General features: G+C 43.6%; 1 protein-coding gene across 7 annotated transcripts in view; it reads right to left on the bottom strand.

Annotated features, from left to right (window-relative positions):
- Positions 1-19,025, bottom strand: part of pcdh19 (protocadherin 19) — a 55,250-nt gene that overhangs the window by 26,480 nt on the left and 9,745 nt on the right. The window lies entirely within an intron of this gene.

Raw genomic sequence — 19,025 nt, 5'->3', positions numbered from 1 at the left:
ACTTTCCCAGTTGTGCGAAAAGCCAGGATATGACCCTTTCGACAAAGTTTGATAAGATGCAGGTGTTTTCTGCAGACAGAAAGCAGAGCCTTCACTTAAAATTCCTCACCGCAGATACTGTATCCTGATAAAAGCTGCGAGTCAATGGCTGACTTCCGAGGGAAGTCTACAGTGCCGATATCAAAGTCCTGTTGGAAAAAAAAAAAAAAAGTCACCCCTCGTGATAAGAAAGGTTAATGCAGGCACTGGAGCACGATGGCTGATGATCAACTCGGCCTCACATTTGACACACGCCTGCTGGTGAGGTAGCAGCGGCCCTGCACAGCTGTCACGCATGGCGACCAAACAGATTTGGATTAAAACGCAGTGTGCGGACGCTCTCCGCGTTGTATGTTAATGGGGTTGAACATTTTGAACTTTTTCAGCGTCTGCGTGCAAGTGAAACCACAATGCCGCGGAGTCTGAGCAGTGGGGACGGGGGAGCAGAGGAAGTGTCAAACATTAGTCCCGGTCTCTTTTGAAATAAATAAAAAAATAAGTAAATACATGAATAAATAAAAGTGTTGCTGGCAGATCACAGCAGCCAAGGCGTGATGTTTACCTCTGGCAAATAGCTCCCATGACCTGTTTGCAGTCTATGAAAAATGTAAGAGCTTGTTAATGCTACCAAATGCATGTCCTTGTTTGTTTAGATTCTTGGTATTGATGGCATTTTCTCATGGGCTCAAAGACTAAAAATATGCTGTGTGGCATTATTGTCTCACTGATGCTGATCTTGTCTCTTTAGTTGCTGTCAAACTTTAAGGAACTTGTATGTATGGGGGTGCAATTATCTGTCAGTCTCCAAAGTGCACAGGTCTACCTTCAATCATTAGGAGATAAGCTGTTGTTTGCCATCTCACCTCTTGTACTCCTAATTATTTTTGCAGGAAAACTGTGTAACGATAAGAAACAATGCGAGGGCAGGCCTCTGACTGGGGTTTGCTAAATTATGATGCAATGTGTTTGTGCTGAAGGTTAGCATCATTCCGTCTCCTTTTCACCATTTACCCCTAATTAAACTTTAACTCATTACTATAGAGAAGATAATTCATGAAAAGGAATTTAATTAACATATTATTATTAGCCCTTAATTTGGAGCGCACCATGTTTGTTCTCTTGTATTACCCCTGACTCCTTTTGTTCCCGTTCAGCTTGACTCCATTAAATATCAAAGGTAATGGCAGCGGCAACATACTGCAACTCATATTAATCATTAATTACAGATGAACACATATTATTTCATTAATTTATGAATTATGCCACATTTAGAAATGTATGTTTTTTTTTATCACAGAAAAATATCTTTCCTTTAAAAGATTTATAGATGCTATAATGGTGCTTTTATAGCTGGCTATTAGAGATCAATAATGTTTCTCTGCTGTATGCTGTATATGCATATGTTTGGTGTTCTATCTGTGCTGCACTTTGGTCTCAGTGAACACAAATTAAACCGCCTCATCTTCTACAGTGGCCGCGCATCCAGTGAGAGACTAATGAAAATGCAAGGCATGAGTAACAAGGGGAAAACTTCATTTAAAAGACAAGATAGAAAATTTCTTGTGAATGTCACTCTGGCTGCAGCCTGTAATTGGTTTGGATGGCAGGTTCTGTGTGAGCACGGCCTGAAGAGGAAGGCAGTATGCCCCTGCTCTCAAGCTGTTCCAGTCCAGAAATGGAACTGTACTTTCCATAATGCAATTCTCTCTCAGGGTTTTTACATGGAGCTCTCTTATATGTGCACTAGGTACAACCAAAGGAGACTCTTCACACTATTCAACCATTCAGTGCTTTTGCTTCACTATCTCTTCCTCTATGGCTCATCTTCAACACAGCAGCTGCTCGTTAATCAAAGGATTCAAAGGCGATAACCACATTTCCTCTATTCATCAAATTGTCAGTGGAAATAAACAACCACCCAACATGTGAGGGTATAACCTTGGGCATTGATGAGTCACTTAAGAGAGCCTATTCTGAGGAAGAATTGGATGCATTAGCCCAGGCTTCCTGTAAAGAAATGTAATGTCTGCCCCCACATTTCTGACTGACCTCAAATTGGAGGACATGTCAATAGATCTTGCTGAGAGGTCAAGTTTCAGGCAAGAGGATGAGGACTGCTTAACTACAGCGAGGACGCCACAAATGGCTCCTTAATCAGGTTGGACAATGTGTTGTTGTGATCTGAGCGGCCCCAGTTTGCCGGCCAGAGCCACTCTATCCCCATAATTATTGTTCCGTTTCATCTGGAGGACTGGAGGGAGGAATGTAGTCCCCGGTGTCGCTGGGTGACTGATAGGTAGTGTCAGGATGAGTGGGGAGGGAAGTGGAAAGAGAGTGGCGAGAGAGAGAGAGGGTGAAGATGGGAGGAAATGGGTGAGACTTGACCTGCGGGAGACTTGCGGTCCAGCTGCTGCAGCCCAGTCGCTTTCCCCTTTTCACCCTTTGCTTCTTTCTCTCCGGTAAAACCGGAGGCACGAGGACGATGGGCTTGCTTCTCTGCCACTGAGAGGAAAAGCAATCTCCTCGCCTAGTTGCTGCCGTAAGATTTGATTTGCCTTCCTCCCAGCGTGACAATTGGTTCTGTAGTCTGGATGCAAGTGTATTCATTGTGTGGGGGCATGGGGAGCACCAGAGAGAAGGGGAGGGATGGGGGAGTGAAGACACCAGTTGTTACACCAGTAAACACCCGACAAGTTCAACAGATGTCACAGAGATAGGGGAGAAAAAGAGAGAAAAAAATGTCACACAGCTGCCTTACTGTATGTATTATCGATGCGTATACAGCACAGCATAACATTTAAACAGGGAAGCAAGCTAGAAAAATACGGACAAATGTAGCAACATGCACAAATAACATGTTACTATCAGAAGGGGCACATGAGATGACGCCATCAGCATTTTGCTTCTTACTCAAGAATTTAATTTGGAGACATTTATTTTTTTTTACAGACTACAAACAGGGCTGACATGAAACCAGAATACTGCTGCATCTTCGTCTAAAAAGATTAAAGCCTACTTGAACAGAGATGCACGCAGTCCATCTTTTGAGGACAGCTAACATTTGAGATAAACTATTTAACATGAGTTATACTGCTTAAAAACAGAAAGCATTTAAGCAGGGTGGGGCGGGCTGTGCGAGGCCGCGTCTAAAAAAAGTGAACATCTGAAGGAAGAAAAATTGATTATAGAAGTGAATGTTTCTCGTCTGTCATGGACGCAACTCTTAAATGTCATCAATGTAGCTGACAAAAAACATCCAGCCACGCTCATTACGGACACCGAACGCTCTTACTGCCAGACTAAAACGCATTGTTTAAACATACAAAACAAGAGACGAGGCAGAATCAATTAAAACTGTCAGATCAAATTTTGCTGCTTCATTCTGTGTTTGAGCAGTCTGAGGTTGTGCCTGAGTCTTCCTTTATTGTTGCTGCAGCACGCTCACGAACTCCCCTCGGTCCCGGAAGGAAATGTTACACATTATGTGCCTTGTTATTGATATCCCACTGCTAAAGGAAGGGATGAGGGGAAGAAGAGATCCAGGGGGTTTACAGGGCAAGCCAGCTGCAATTAGAAAATAAAAAGGCTTCATTATCCAGCTCGGTTTGGTTGTGGTGGTAGTGACGGGTAAAAAAAAAAAAAAAAAGGAGGAGGAAATAGGAGGGAAATCTTCACGGGCTGAGGGATGGTCAGTGTCTTAAAGTACTTATTTACACATTATGTATTCGTAGTTCGTAACTTTGCAGCGAGGATGCAGAGGAGTGTGTGAGGCTTGAGTGTGTGTGTCTGCAGGTGACTTTCTCATCCTATGCGCTGCCACGATGAAAAAGAAACACTCCCCTTTGAGGCTCTTGCACATTCACATTCTTGCACACACAGACTCTCTCTTTCTGCTTCCCTACAGAAGCGCTGCTCTAACAATCCCTGACTTGCAGGGCTGAGCTGGTGCACAACCACGACGCCTCTGGGTGCAGCACCTCTAAGCAGCTCACATTCAGTCCATGTGACACCCATGATGAAGACAAAGAGACCACCGAGGCACCTGCACGGGCCGGGTTTATGTTTTGCTCGCCATGTGAGAGGGAAGAAATGCTCTTTGGCATCCTGAGCTGCCATAACCCTCCACCACCACCACCACCACCACCACCAGCCCTCTGCTCTCCTCCCCGACGACCATCATCACCACCATCTTCCCGATTATAGAATTTCCCATAGATCCTCTGCCATCTGCTAGATTATAGATTTCCCTCTTCCTTTATAGAGGGCAGGGCCCCTAAGGGAGGATCAGCGGTAAAAAGGGTGAAAGAGTGCCCGAGGCGCAGCCATGGTTGTGGATGAGATTACATTTTCTATTTCTGCCTGCTAAAGGGGGGTTGCCGTGATGAATACAGAGAGTTGTTACCATTTAATATCAACTGGCTCCCCTGCAAACTCAAATTATACACAATCAATTGTGACAGAAGGGTACACGTGTGACAAATAACCTGCCACATTCTCTGCATCGTTTCACTTCATCACCCATCAATTCACCCCAAACCCAGCAGCCCATTTGGGAATCAATCATGTTATGAAAGTGAGTGATTCTGTGGAGAAAAGGTTTTTAAAAGCTTCCTGGCTCTGCTGTAGCTTGTACATTTCTGCAGTCTTTGTGACCAGACCCCCCCAAAAAAAAGGAAGAAAAAAACCCTGGGTGAATTAAATGCTATGATGAGGTCACCTGTGTCCTTGACCACATGTGTTAAGGGTAAGCATTGTTTGAGCAAACTAAATAGCAGCTTCTCTGAAACACAATGAAACAGATACGTAAACACAGCGCCACTTCCTGCCTGCACTTCTCCCTCATTTTTCTTGCCTTTCCGTGTGAAATTGAACAAATATTTGCTCATTCTGGCCAAAACAATCACCCCCCCCAGCTCTCACGAAGAGAGGAAAAAGGCTGCTGCTTGCGCCGCCTGTGTTTCACCAACGCGTCGGAAACTGCAGCCGCCTTTTATTCTGAAACAGAGACAATAGCCCAGACCAGTCTCCATGTCACTCAGGCCTACAGGCTCCACAGAGCCGCACAGTCCAGTTAGTAGAGATGTGATTAATTATACATACATTGATAGAAACAACATTCATTATTCATGAGCTTCTCAACGTCAAAGCTATTTCCCTCCCTTTCAGCATGATGAAAAGATTTTAAATAATAGGCCCCCTTTGCAGACGTCTGCATTCCAGCGGAGACGGCTGACGCTAAAGAGGCTTAAGTCAGAGCTGTTGTCTTACCAGGGAATCACTGCTCAGGACCAACATGTTTCAAACTGTTGGTGGCTGTGTGGGTTCCGGGGGTCGGTGTTTTTGTTTTGTCTTTGTCTTAAGAGACAAGGCTGGTGCTTTTAAGCCTTTCAGGCGGAGTTATAGTGTCCACTTAGAATGAAGAGGGGTGTACTGTGTCAGCAGGCACACGAGGCTGGGTAGAGTTTCATATAACACCTGTTCGGCGCTCGGCTCTGCATGTGTTTTCAGGCTTATTCTATCTCCAAGACAGTGAGAAAAAAGCTGAGTATCTCTATAAGATTACGATTCATGGTTTTTACATAGTAAAAAGCGGGGGGAGGGAGCAAAAAGACTTGACTACCTTATGCTGTTTCCTAAAAGAAATCGGCTTACTTTCCTTAAAGCCCGTGGAGCCTAATCAAACTCAAATAGCAGGAACTTCCCCTTTAGGCAAGTCTTGAGGGATTTTCTTTAATTTGGATGTCAGACTGAAAAGTTTTCACACTCCTCTCATCCAAAAATCCGTTAATGTGCGTATGGCGCCGCATGAGAGTGGTAGGTGGTGACTTTTCTGAGCAGACTCCGGAAATGTTGAGGGTAACGTCTAATCCAGGTACACTTTGTGGTTTCTGCGCCGTCTGGGAATAAGCACTACAAACATATGGTTTGAGCAGTCATTTAATTTTTGAGAGAGAATTACTAGATAGCATTTTCTCTTCTCAGTTGTGCCCTATATTAGCCAGTGTGGAGGGGGAGCGGGGGTGGGGGCACGCTAAACGAGTGCACGAGGAATTCCCAAAGGTTCCTCTCACCTCCCCTGGGCTGGGCCTTAAAAATAAACATTCAGAAACACTGCAGATTATGTAAACACGTTCCACTTAAATGCTTACATGAGAGCAGTGACTGAATAAACAGCACAACTTTGAGTCACTTTTGAAATCAGTAAACTTAGAATTAATTTTTGATTAACTCAATACACACGAGGAAGCCCGAAATGAGAAATCTGCGGATCTGCGAGGAGAGCTGATCAACTTACACTCTACAATGTGGCGGAGCACGCCTCGGTACATTTTCTCTTAGCGGCTTAACGATGGCTGCCAGTCACATCGGTGCTGCTGTAGCCTCTCTGTCTGTCTCTCTTTCTCCCTCCCTCTCTCTCTTTTTCTCTCGCTCGCTGTGACAAGGCATCTTTCCAGACATTTTAGTTGGATGGAGATTTGCAGCAGCTCATTACAGACTGGGAGGCTCTGTGAGCGGATGCAGTCACTCGGAGATGGATTGAGTGGGTCTGTTTATTGACATGCCTTAATCTGACACTGGGTAAAGGGAATGAGTCACCGCCTCCAGACACACTACCACATCACAGCCACTCCAGCAAATAGGGAGGCAGCACCCAGGATACAAGTGGAACTTCATCAGCGCTCATTAATCCAACTACCCCGGGCCACTCGCTCAAACAAACCATGTTTACCCTGCGTGTTGGCTGGATGGAGGGGTGATGGAGCTTTTCAAAGGGCATGTGTGCAGGTGCTCAGATCTGCAACGCACACACATATACAAACATGTACTCCAGACTCCAGCTCATCAAAAACCCACCCGCCCTCCGAACCCACAACCCTCCAAAACATAATATCTGTGTACACCAGCTGCTGAAAATCAGTCCATGCACTTCGTCTCGCAAATCAGAGCTGGTGCTCAAATCAGGGGTAGATGGTCGGGCTTGATGCCAAAGTACGTATCATAGAAAGGGGCTTTTTATTAAACAGATGGGCATACGAGATCTTTTAGGTCGCGTCACAACAAAAGCTACTCCTATCAGTGCAGCCTAGTTAGCTTTTTGATCCTGTTTGCTGGTGCTTCAATGTGAAGCACATCTGCTGGTAATATTTGGGATGGTCTTTCTAGGCAGCTGTCAGCACTGGGATTGACAGCACAGTATTAGCTGCTTGCACATCACCACCGCATCTGTAAATCCAGCTTGTTACCAGGACTGTGACAGGCTGCCATCAGGGCACAGGCAGAACAAAACAACAACCAACACTATGTGGTCCAATGCTACTGTTTGTTTTCCCATTACACTGCTGTTTAGTACATTGTCTGAGAGAAGCGAACGCGCGAATCCTCTATATTTTACATTTAACTGTAAATATACCGCAATAAATCTAGATCAAGAAATATGTGTGAAATGCGTAAGCCAGTCACAAACATAAATACGTCTTTCTTGAAGGAATGCACACATGCAGACACGCAGGCGCAATGGCAAAACAAGCAAAAGGGAATAAACACCGTGCGAGGAGGGAGGCAACACAAACGTACAGTGAAACACACGCGTTCATACACTAACGCACACACACACAGCCGCAGTGGGAGCGGGGCCTGCTGTCGCCTCCGTCAGGGACTGGGAGCCTGGCAGCTTGAGAGCAGGGCCGGTGGAGAGGGGGCCAGATGCAGCGGGCTTGACCCACTCATTCGTGTGTATGGGTGTGTGCGGGGGGGCAGTTTCAGCAACACACAGGGATTAGCTGCTCTGACTTCATTTAATTTAATTTGTATTAGGGCCGTCTTTGGGGGCAAACATCGTTTTTCACTGCGGGGGGATACACGGGGTCATGGAAAACAGCAACAGACGGTGGTTCTCTGCCCCCTACCCTTGCAGTGGATCCACAGGGGAAGGCGAGGCACTGTATTCCCAGACCTCACACACACACACACACACACACACACACACACACACACACACACACACACACAACCGAGAGCAGATATCCCGTTTCCCCACAATTATGTCTATATTATGAAGTCAAATCTATCCCATTGAAATACATCTTAGACCCTGCATCCACCTTTCCACAGCTTGATTTCTTGAAATGAATACCTTGAATCCTTTTGTTCTGCCACCATAAACAACATGTAGTAATTTTCTGTGCTTATCAAAGCTCTGCTCTGTGCACTTGTGTGTCTGTGTTTGTGTGTTGCAAACACACGCACTAAGCTGTTATCTACCCAGAACATATCTTAGGGGTGGATGTTTATCTGTGCTGATGCAGATTGGAGTTCTCTTTGTCTCAGTGCAGTGGTACATAATATTATTTGTCTTTTGTTCTGTTTTTTTTTTTTTTCTTTCTTTCCCATCGTTTATTTCTCCTAGGCTGATATAGTTTGATATCCTATAGCGGAGAAATCCTTTTAGTTACCGCCAGGCATCTAATGTGCTTTTACTTGTAATCTGGGAATTTAATAAATGAAAAGGAGAGGAAAAAAATCTGTACACAATCGAATAATTCAACTCCCCATTGTATTCCCTGGAACATGACTTACGCTGTTAAGCAGAGGAGGAAAACAACTGCAGTGAGTGAGTGAGTACCCAACATGCCTCCTCACAATTTACAATAGCTCTGTGTGGAAAAATATGGCAGCGATCAGCCATGAAGTCTGCTGTAGCCAAAGCCCGCGGTCATATGAAAGCTTCCTCTCTGTCTTGTGCAGGTGATATAGTCTCAGAGAAAGCTAATGTACCATGCGCTGGGAAAAGTAGTTTTATTACAAAAACATCCAAAAAATAGAGAAAAAAAGAATGTGTGAGTCGCGAAAGCTTTGCTTTGTCTCTGCTAGACAGAAAGGACTGTACTGTTGGAGCCTGTACAAGACTATCAGGCGCTCACTAGCAATCTTTTTTTTCCCTCTCTCCCTCAGCCCCTATCAAAAGATGTTACTGTGTAAAATGTCAAAGAAAAAAGAGGCAAGAGAAGTAATCTCCTTCTCCTTTTTGATCGCAAGTGGAATAATTGGAACCCTCTTAGGCTCATTACATGAGTTGCCCGCCAGCCAAAAGACGGCTCCAACTGCCCCTCTTCATTCATGTAGGAGCTTTGAAAAATATCGTTTCCTCTAGTAACAACTCTTTATGAGATGCAATGACTAGAGGTCCTGGTACCTACACTAACGGGTAATCCTACAATGCCTTTGAAAATATATCTTTCAACTACCACTGTCAAACATCAATTCAGAGCAATGGGAAGGAAACAGCAACAATCTGGCTCTGTAATAATGTCATTATGCATATTGCACTGCACTTTTCACCCTCGCTCTTTTTGTGGCAATGCCCTTCTTCTCAATTACATAAGGTATTGCATATGCGTAGTGAGTTCATTTGAATCCCAATTACTAATAACCTGGTCTTCATTGTTATTACAACTATGCTTGTAATTATTGTGACTCTAATTACTATTACTGTATTACCCAAATTAACCTTATTCTGGGTTTAGATCACCCGCGCTGATGGTAGCCAAGACATGCCTATGAAGAATGGCACCAATGTCCCTTCAGATAAATCCAGTATAATTAGCTGTGTGCCTTACAGGGCCTGTGTGATGGTAATAATTAGAGCTACTGTAGCAAAGGTCATGCAAAACAATTTAGAGAGGATGCTGGCTGCATGGGTAATAGGAAGAGAGGGGGAGAGACAAGAGGGAGGAGAGAGCTCGGACGAACGTGGAGACTTCCTCTCCTCTTCCATCTTTCAGAGATGGAAGATGTATGGTTGTTACTTCACTGCTGCACTTGGTTCATTTTTAACCAATGCTCTCAAAATAATAGAAATTGAAAACCCATTTTAATGGCAAGTAGACTCCCAGCTAACGTAGTTTAAATGGATCCGTGATTAGATTTGAGGAAAGTGCTACAGGGTGTATCTGTGAACTGGTATCAGATGAAATCGATTCGCTGCCTTTGAGGTGTGATGGCTGCCCCATCACCCTGCTGTTGCTCCTGTTCATTATCCTGAGCTTAATGTGTTTATGCTTACCCTTAGTTATCATTATTAATTGTGTGTGTGCGTGTGTGTGTGTGTGTGTGTGTGTGTGTGTACGTGTGTGTGTGAGAGAGTATTGCTTCACCCAAGTGCACAGGTTAATGAGCAAAGTCAAAAATGTTGACACTGAGGTAAACAAGTACTAGCACACTGAAGTACTTCTATTTCTATGCTCCCCCCTGTGGCTTGGCTCTCTATGTAACTCCCAGGCTGCTCCTGAGCAGGGAGCTCAGGGATCACAGCCCGCATCCACCAGGAATTCACTGAGCTCCCTCACCTCTCCGCCATCACACCCTGATGAGATAAGTAACAGCCTCATGCTCAAATATAGCATCTCAAACAACACATATGCCTGTGTGTGCTAGATTGGTCTACATATACTCCCTGTTGCAATGCTGACACCCCCTCCCCAACTCCCAACAACACTTCATTAGCAGTGAGTGATACAAACAGCCCTAAACTGGTAGCACAAACCCCTTCTATAGCTACTGTCTCGGTTTGTTGATCATCACCTGAACCATGTAATAGCTGCTTAACACATCAGTGTTTTGCATGTTTTAGCTCATTTATTAGAAATTAAGGACTTTACATTGCTGTCAACAAAACCACTGATCTGTTTTCGACTTTTGAATGTGTTTTCCCGCCCTCTTGGCAGCTCATGCTCTGTTTCATTTCAGCACAGCATTAAAGGAATAATGCGACACTTGGGGAATCCCGGTTATTGACTTTCTTGTTGAGAGTTACGTGAGAAGATTGATGCCACTCGCACATGAGCCAGCAGACGGTTAGCTTAGCTTTGCATAAAGACTTGAAATATTGAGCACAGCTAGCCAAAAAAGCTACCTGTACCTCTAAAGCTTACTAATTAACCATGTTATGAGGTATAGAAATGACAAGTTGTGGTTTTATTGAGCATTATGACTATTTCTTGGTGGGAGTTATGGTGGACTGTGAGTCTCCACCTCTGAATGTACGCCGACCTCATGTTGGCTACAGCACAACAGCAAAATGTCAAACTATTCATTAAATAAATAAATGGGTTAAAAGGATTGGTACGATGTCCTAATGGTAAGGTGTTTCAGTGATAATTAGTGGATAAGTATCAGCACAACTGGCACTGGCTTCATATTTTGTGAAAATTTGCTGAACATGGAAATAATATTAAATGTAGGCAAAGTGCAAGTGTCTGTCATTGTAGCTTTGATCAGTTCATCTTTGACAAATGATTTCAGATATTCCAGTGGTCATAAATCCACATTTTTTTCTGCTTCAAAGGTTTGAGCCAGTGTGTCAAACAGTTAATAAAAGTCTGTGTAAAAATGATTAAAGGTGACCAGTACTGCGCTCATAAAACACTGCCGGACATCTGATTTAGCCGCTTTATTCTGACTGTTAACTTACTGGTGAAAATCACTGGGGAGGGAACGGAGGCATCTGCTAAGATCCATATGCCACCGTGACTGTGAGGGTTTAAAAACTGTAAATTGTGATTATCATTGATCTCAGTCGCCGGACGCCTAATCTCTTTCACTCATATCCACACTGGCCACACTGGGTGACGACAAACTGTCCTCCCCCACATCTGATGTCCCAAACAAGTGTTGAGGGAAGCAGCGATAAGAAGGTCCTTATCCTTTTAAAGACACTCCCGTAATCCAACAGTGGTGGGGGGAGGGAGGGGGCTTCAGATTTAAGGGATTTAGTCTGGATTATAGCTAGTCCTCCAAATTAAACCAAAAGTCAGCTTTCTGCAGTTGCTCATGCAAGCTGGCAACTGGCTTGTTACCAGCGCTACTAACAAGGAAAACGATGGAGGTCTATAATTAGAAAATGCTCTCATTCAGCCACCAGGCGAACAAACGTTGGTAATGCGGCCGCACAACTCGACCCGTCCTCACCTAAACTGAGCATTCTGCCTTTCTCTCCCCTTTTGCTCCACAGCTGACCTGCTGTGACTACACTCAAAATGTCTTCCGTGCTGTGTACCTGACTCCCGTTGCCAACCAGCTTAGCCACAGACAAGCTCCTCAGCCAGGGCAAGGCTGCTCTGTCCCCATTGATGCTGCTTCCCACAGCAAAACAAGGCCAAATCTGGGGCTTAGAGGCTAAAATAATCATTACTGGGTAGCGAACAAATGAAAAGTCAGAACACCACTCCCATGTGTGTACTCCCCCACCACCCTTGGTATTTTGTCTGCCGTCCTATCGCACACCAACAAAAAGAGGGCAGCCACACATTAGCATTTAGGATGGACAGTATTTTGGCCTGATAAACCAAAGTGAGAGAGAAACACGGCTGGAACTGGATTCTGGAATACACAATTTATTCTAGGAAAATATACATTGTGGCACTAAAAAAATAAACTAATAGTTAACGTTTTGGGAAATGTGGTTAGCTTAGCTTAGCATGAAGACTGAAAGCAAGGGGAAACAGCTAGTCTGGCTTTAGGCGCAACTTAATTTTACTGATAAACATGTTATATTTCTGTAATAATTTGTACGAAAAATGAAGGCAACTAGCCGAAACTCCAAAAACACAATGCTACTGGAAATTTTCATACTGAATGGACAGACATAAGAGCGGTATCAATCCTTTTATGGACCGAAAAAATATTGAAATATTCCTTCAAATGTTCTATTTCCTCAAATAAGTTAACTGTTTCTTTTCTGCAGCCATTTTTGTTTCCTCTTGCTTGCAGTGTTTGTGCTAAGCTAAGCTAAACGCTTCACAGAGCAGCCTTCTCCATATCAGATTTTCTTATTCTAGTTTTTATGATTTGTGTTATTATTCCTTTTATGGTTGACAGACAAGATTTTAAAGGAGCATCTCAACTGAACAGCGTGTCGCATGCATATATCATATGTGTTGATGCATTAATAGTCCTTACGGCCTACTACTCCTGTCATGCTCCTCGACAGAGCAGCCAACTTCTGCACAAAGATTACAAGAAGTCTTCCCTTAACAAGTACAGACGTGCGTCCATCCCCTCTCACTAGCTCCCCATAAGACTGAACCGGGAACAGCTCTCAAACAGAGAACAGGTACAGGAGAGTAATCTCGAACTAAGGAGGTTACTGGGGAAAGTACTGCAGTCGGAGCAGTCTGACAGAGGCCAAGTGCTTTTCATTCATTAACTTGGCCGCCTATGCTGTGGTATGTCAAACAGTGGACGTGAGGGGAAAGGCAAAACTGACGTCCCATTGTGCTCCACAGCCAGACACTGACTGAACCCTGAATATCGTTTTTCTGATGCCATAAGAGAGCACAAAGAGGCGGGTGAAGTCGTTATCAATTCCCTTGCAAGGCAATCATAACTATTATCATTAGTAGTGTTTTCATCCTCTGAGCTCAGCCCAGAGTAGATATCTAATCTATTCCCTGGCACACATTCTTGTCTTTCCAACTTGACCTGGTATCACTCGAGCAAAGAAATGGTTTCCCGCCTCCCTAGAAACAAGATATGGGCGTAAATAACAGGCCCGGGCCCTTTGTGAAAAGCCCTAATCCCAGGAAAACAAACCTGAGTGAAACAGGCCCACCTGAATTGCTTTCAGGAAAACGAGATAATCAAAATGCAAAACAGCCTCTGATAGAAAAATGAGCCGACTCCTAACAACAAATCCCCTACACCTAACATCAGCAAATTCCCATCCTGAACTTTTATTTGTGTGCTGTGTTTCGGTTTTTAATGTAATCACACTGCACACGGCACTCCATCAATGCGCTATTCTGATTTATGTCAGCCTGAATCAGACTGACTGCTCAGAGCTTCACAGACATCATGAATGAGAAAAGCAGCCACACACTGAACACATTAGGGGTCCCACCATCTCCTCAGACAGGGGGACAATGGGTAAGGGAGCGGAGATAAAGGAGGGGGATAACAGGGGTGAAGAAGTGGTTGATGCTGATCGGGCAGAGAAAAAGGGGGAGAATAGAAGAAAAGAAAAGAAGAGGCCCAAGACACTGGCCACACAGGGCAGAGGGAACGCGAGGGCTCTGAGAGGCCTATACTCGGTCATAGCCCATTAGGCTGGCTTGGTGAAAATGCTACAGCTCATTACATGCTCTGCCTCTGTTCTGTGGATGAACAATGCACAATTACGCTACCCTGCTGCTCCTCTAGCCATACTGCTGCATGCCTCTGAGGCGGCCGATATTGCTGCTATAGTGGCTCGCCTGCCAACAGCCTCTGTGCTCATCAAACATCCCATACATGCGCTCCCTAATGCGCATCCAGGTTTATGTCTAGAAACAAAAGTGTTGTATGAATTTGCTGAAATGAAAGGAGGGGAGAAACAGGAATGGCTGCTCCACCACCGGAGCAAACAGAACAAAGGTATAATGCAGCATTTGTGAGTAATACAATGACGTTCGCTCCCTTTTGTCTGCTCTGCCTTCTTGAAATTCTATAAAAAGGTAGACATGTGACAAAGGGATAATACTTTTGTTTCCAGCTGAATTAAGTTTCACTCGGTGTTACAATTACTGCAAAGCCAGGTGCAGCGCTAACATACGGATATAACAGAAATAATAAAGTGCGAGCAGACGACGCTGAAAGCACCATGACAATATCTGCAATGCAGCGAATGACTAAACTCAGGATTCATCTATCCACCAGCAAATTGGTTCACTTCAAGTCTCCCTCCTTTTTATGCAATTATGCATGCAGTAGCTGACATTTAATCTGATGGGGGAAATGCTAACTAACATCCTCCTGCTCCCTCTTTGTTTTAGGCAAAAAACAGGACACTTGGAAAGGTCATTCTTCCCTGGTGTCAGAGCTGGCTGCTTGGAAAAGTTTCCGTTCGCAGCGAGTATTGTTATTGTGTTTCACGGAATCCCTTCCCCCCCTTTGCCTGCCGCTCACACAGCAGAGCATCAGCACTCAGGAGAAAGCCCTGGGAATCACTGAACAATGTGGCAACAAGTCCGGTAACCTGCAGTTCAGCATCGACAGGGCAGTGAAAGGAAGTTACTGATATCCATGAAATTTAATTAATACCTCTCCTCTCTCTGCACATTTGGACGAAATTAGCTTTTGCCGCACTAAAATCATAGCGGTCATTACTCGAGAACTGTAATTACTTTTTTCTCACTTCGTGAAAAACATTCTGGTTTTGTTGTTCCACAACAGATCTGAGAAGAAAAAAATAATTTCCCCTGACTGATTGCAAGTTCCTTGTTACATATTTGCAAGGAGGGACAAATATATTGAAAAAGTGTCAATGTTTTCTTAGAGCGCATGCCAACACACATTGTATAAACGCTTCTGTTTTAATACTGCTAAGCCACAGGGATGTAGGTGGGCACATTCCTCTTGACACAGACAGGATACGACAGAGCAAATAGCATTGTGAGCTTCCACAGCAAATAGATTTCACTCCTGGCCATAACAAGCCTCAGGGTTTGTGTTTTTAAATATGTAAGCTGACCTTTTCTATCCTATATTAATGTAACTACAGGCTTTTTCTACACAGGCAGCAAAACCTGCATTAATGAGAGATCCTGCAGCCTTCCTTCCAAGTTTTCCTGAGACTTGTTTGGTTTTATTGGTTTTTCTTAAAACTCTGTCTGAGTTTTGCTAAAAAAAAAAAAAAAAAAAAAAAAAAAAGCGTCTTAGTGTCTTAAGTGTCTTAATAAATCCATTTTCTCGACGGCGGATTTCAACGCGTTAACTGCCTCTATGTTGGGACTTGAGAGTCCAAGGATTTCCATGAAAGAAAACAGAATGCAGCATATTTGTGTCAAGAGTTTAATTTGAGAAACAAAAAAAAAAACAACGCCGCAGGAAACTCATTTAAATGGGTAATTACGTCCACGCAGCATTGCTTGCAGGGCTTAACAAGGTGCGTAATGATGTCCCCTTCCCCAGCGATAAACATCATCACTATGCCCATTCCCTTCACTCCATTTAGCCGTCTCTCATTTACGTGAGGACCCATCAACCTGTAAGCCCAATGCCATTATACCCCTTTTTGCATTTAGGTACGTGTCCAGTAAAATCTGTTAACATAAATTGTTGGACAACTAATGCCATTATGCGCCGTTCTTTGGTTCCCCCCCAAAAAATCCACTTCCTTTGATGTTCATTAGGTTTATAAGACAGTTAATTCTTTCCACATGATAGAGCTTTTAAAGTCATTTCAAATATATTTTCCTCTTCGGTGATGTCGTCTCCAACCATGTAAAATTATCTCAAAAGACGGATGAAGAGTTAAGTTGATTAGTACCATATGGTTTTACTTTTTTATTTTGACATAACTGTGTGGTTATGCGTGTCTGCTGATGTATAGAACAGCTTTAAAATGTCTGCTGTAGCATATTCAGTTTGCTGACATTATCAAGATTGAACGTTTGAGAACACTTGACGGTTTTGTCCTGGACTGACAAGAAATCAAGGAAATAAAGTTGCTGCAAAACTCTAAACTTTATTCTCAAACCACCATCTTTTGTGAACACCACCTTCCACGTCTGCAAGCACATTGAAATAAGGATAATATTTGTTTCTTTTTTTTTTTCCAGGGGAAGAAAGCATCTTGTACTAACAATAGAAAAATGACATTATTGCCTTCTGTAGAGGCTGATATGCTTTGTGCAATAAAATCTCCTCCTCATCCCAACACAACATTTTACAGAGAAAAATAACATGTTTGGTTCGGGCAGGAGCAATACAGGTTGAGTAAAATCATTGGCATTCTATAAATAGATCTCGCTCCCCTCCCCTGCTCCTTCCTGCCTCTCCTCGTTTTTCTAGGCCTCGCCGTTTTCTCTACCGTATTATTCCCTCTGTGCGCTCATCGCCAGTCACATGCGGTTAAGGACACATACGGTGACATGTGTACATCAGACGCCGTCACTCATGTGTTTTGACTCTTAAACTCTTTGGCTGGATGCTCTGATCCCGACGAGAGGGTGGCAACCCGGCAGGCCCGGATGCTTCTGACTGGCTGCCTGGGGTTGTTATGTCATTTCATCGTACCTCTGCAGCATCGAGAATGACATGCAGTGATGGGGTGTTGCGGGTTGGGGTCAAGGCTATAAAAACCCAACCAAGTGTAAAACTAGCAGTGGTTGTGCATGAAGTGAAAACCATCTTGTTGAGTAACGCCACAGAATCGCCCTACAGCTTCACCAGCTACGCGTGTTAAACGCGATGGGAGGAGCCAGCTGAGGATTGTAATAAGAGGGCACCGAGTACATCACTGTCACACCGCTAATTTATTTCTGACAGACAAGACTTTATTTCACCTTATAAACACTGACACTTGAAAAGCAGAGCATTTCTGAAGTCTCTGCCTTACAAATAACCTCTCTAAATAATTAACAGGTTCATCTGCCACTCAATCAGTGCGCATCTGAAGCTTTTGGAGATGAAAGGATTCCTCCTCAAATCCTTTGAAAGGAGGAGACTTTAAAGAATGCAACATACACCTCCCACTCTTCCAACCCATCAAAAATTAATAAAAAATACACTGACTTTTAAGATCAAGCAGTTATGTATCCCGTCCCTTATTGCACGATATCTGTACCTCTGTTGTTGTTGTTGTTGTCTCTCTTCCACTGTGACTGACAAACTGTGCAGAGTCGACCAGGTTCTGTGTCCTCACAGATTCTGCCTCTTTTTTTTTTTTTCCCCCCTTATCAAAAAGGCCCTTTCGCGTCTTGTGCTTATAACGAATTTTAGTATAATTACAGGGATCAATCATGAAATTTTAAAAATGTAAACTTTTTTTTTTTTTAATCAAAAGCAAGGATCTTGTTCCTTGGGAGTAAATTGGGATTGGGTAGAGCTGGCATTGTGCCTGTACGTTTGAAGGACAGAGCAATTTCAATGTTCTGTTTCTTTCGTTTTTGTGACTCAAATGTTCATTTAAATGCGTCGACCACACAACTGAGGACATTTTCGAACAAGTTTTGCTGAACATGTCAGACTCATTCACTTCTTTTCTCTTCCAAATGGCAATGAAAACAGAACACAAAGCTGACAGTCAGAGACTGCAAATCTAAAATCAGGCAATTAACTTCTACAATTTGAAAGAAGTTACAGTCAGCGTCAACAACACGAAGAGCCGAGAAGAGACAAGAGACAGTTTCACTTTGACTCTGTGCTTTCCATGCTGTCCTCTCCCAATCATACCTTCAGCCAATGGTTGACCTTCTCTACTCTCTGACTGCGTTCAAATCGACAAACAAAAAGACAGTCTGTGGATAAAACCAATTCCCACTCAAAACCTGCAAAGCTGCTGAAATGAGGGGAAAATAAAAAGACTGTAAAAGTGTCCACACTGAGGAAAAACATCTAGGAACTGCAGCAAATATGTAAAATCTTCATTAACACGAGAGCTGTCCTGAAAAAAAAAAAACAGAAACTACGCAGGAAATCTTATTAGCAACATTTATAGCCAAGCATATCTTTAACACCAGGAAATGATGGCGACATCAAAACAACGTTCAAAGAGCACTTTAAATGCAGAATCACAACAATGTTTGATTATCGAAAATGTTGGATTATGCCTCTCATTTCTCCTTCTCCGAGATTTCTGAGTCGGTCGTAATGTTGTAAATGATAATGTCACGGCCCATATTTCAAATAAATGTGACACTCCATAAGAAATATTGTGTGCGCGTGTGTATTCATGAGTATGTGTGTGGGAGGAGATTGGCAGTTTCAACAGATGTGTAGTATGCGCTGACAGCATGACATCTACTTTGCATGCTCAATATGACACGTTTGAATGCTCCCATGCATATTGTCCCGATGTGAAGTGATAGCAAGGGATGTGCAGCCTCCCTGGAACCACTCCCTGTTGTCTCTCCTACATCAATATCGCAACGTCTTCCTCGCTAACAGGGAGAAACAGCAAGACTGGCGCGCTGACGTACCTTGTCAGTTGTTTTGTTTCAATTTTCATT

This window comes from Chaetodon auriga, chromosome 9 (assembly GCF_051107435.1).
Source record: "Chaetodon auriga isolate fChaAug3 chromosome 9, fChaAug3.hap1, whole genome shotgun sequence".
Taxonomy (NCBI): Eukaryota; Metazoa; Chordata; class Actinopteri; order Chaetodontiformes; family Chaetodontidae; genus Chaetodon; species Chaetodon auriga.
The sequence above is the reverse complement of the archived record's forward strand: the minus strand, read 5'-3'. Positions and strand labels throughout refer to the sequence as shown.